At 35.5% G+C, this 1,991-nt stretch overlaps 1 pseudogene; it reads right to left on the bottom strand.

Moving 5' to 3' along the window:
- Positions 1 to 1,697, bottom strand: part of Bzw1-ps1 (basic leucine zipper and W2 domains 1, pseudogene 1) — a 2,132-nt pseudogene extending 435 nt beyond the window's left edge.
- Positions 1,698 to 1,991: the final 294 nt, after the last annotated feature.

Here is a 1,991-nt window from a genome sequence, read left to right as displayed (position 1 = left end):
GCGAATTTCCTCTTGTGAAATTTAAAAGAAAAAATGTATTTTGTACATTTCCTTAAATATTTACTTATATAGTTTTCTTTTGATTCACACTGATTTTATTATAATTAAATATATTTAGTGTAGTCAAATGTATTGCTATTATTATTACCACTAGTGGCAATAGTTCTTGTTGAAATATGTTATAGATTTATAGTCAACTCTTGGTTTGGTTTCTTCTTATAGTGAGATAAGTCAGAACATATTTAAGGGATGTGAAGGTAGGTTAGTATAGAGTATTATATAGATATATATCAGAAGGCTTACCCTAAGATCATACTCTAGCTCCACCTGAAAGCATTAAAAACTACTATATGAACATAAAATAAATAAATATAGAAAATATGCTGTAAAACCTGGGAACATAGGTTCATGATAGGTCACTTGACTAGCATGCGTGGAGACCAAGATCCACCCCTAGGACTTCACAAACAAACACAGAATAAAATGTAAAGTGGCTGCATTCTGGCCAATTTCTTATCTTCATACATAAATATTATCATCATTTTTACACATATTCTAGTCTATAAGGTGCCTAGTGACCTTAGCAAACAGATCCCTTATTATCCATTAGATCATTTATATATACACAGATTGCATAATAGAGGTTATTTTGCATCTTATGTTCAACCCACTAATCAACTCTAGATACATTATTTATCTATGTGTATACATATACATATATATAGTGTATGTTATTTATGTAGTTGGTATATTAGTGTAAACTTAATTTTTAAAAGATTTTATACACTATGAATATGTTTGCTTTTATAAATACATGTATTAATTAACGTCTAATTTTTGATACTTTTACAGTTTAATTTGCAAACAGAATCCACCAGTCTGCTGTCCATGCTGATTTTCCGAAGACTTGCAGCAACTACATTGATGTCTTTTTCATTTACCCATGATTTAAAGGACTTTACAGCAAAAGTTGCTAAAAATCCTTCCTTAACCAAATTTTCACTAAAAAGACTGTTAAGAATGTCTCAGCAGGTTAAGAGCACTGCTCTTCCAGAGGTCCTGAGTTCAATTTCCAGCAACCACATGGTGGTTCCCAACCATCCGTAATAGAGTCTGATGCCCTCTTCTGGTGTGTCTGAAGTCAACAACAGCATACTCATACACATAAATAAATTCTTAAAAAAAGAGAATGGATACATTAAGGGTTTCATTATCCAGAAGGACCCCAGTCAACATGGTGAGCTTATTCCTCTCTGACTAGGAAAATCCCTTCAGGAAGAGCAATAACTTTTTAACTTCATCTTCAAAACCTTTCTCCAGGTATTTGTAGTGCCTGTTTAAGTTGTTAAAAACCTGAGCGAACGCTTGCATGGTCTCTAGGTCTTCCTGTGCTGCCAACACACAGACATCTGTGCTCATCATGTCATCTGCCAGTGTCCCACCTGGGTCCAGCATTCTGCCAGAATGTCAGAGTGTTTCTGCATAGCGGCAATAGTCAACTTTTGCTCCAGAAGCATCAAGAAACTTAGCTACTGCTTCCAAATCAGCACCAGTCTCAGTTAAGCCTTGAAGAATGCGATCTTGAAATGAGTAGGGTCAAACTTTTCTTTTTCATCTCTTTCTTTGGTTTTAAAACGCTGGCCTGATAGCGTTGGGTTTCGTTGTTGTTGTTTGTTTGTTTTACTGCCTTTGATTATTCATAAAAGACAGCTGAATTTTTTCCCCCTGAGAATCAATGAGTTTATTAGGGACACTTCTAGAGCATGGATGAAGGGTATAGGACACCCGAACTTAAGGCAAAGAGAAAAGCTTCAGAAATCCCCGAGCTGGGGGCAACTGCGGCGCTCTCTGCTCTGCATCCCCGACTTCTAACTTTTATTTATGCAATTCTGAGGTGAAAAAGTTGTCTAGAATCTTCTTAATGTAGTAACTGAAAGAAACAAGATGATATTTATCCTGCTTCGGAGTGGGAAAGTCAAGAAAGCAAATGA

The sequence above is a fragment of the Rattus norvegicus genome, chromosome 3 (assembly GCF_036323735.1).
Source record: "Rattus norvegicus strain BN/NHsdMcwi chromosome 3, GRCr8, whole genome shotgun sequence".
Taxonomy (NCBI): Eukaryota; Metazoa; Chordata; class Mammalia; order Rodentia; family Muridae; genus Rattus; species Rattus norvegicus.
This window is presented reverse-complemented; position numbering and strand designations above follow the sequence as displayed.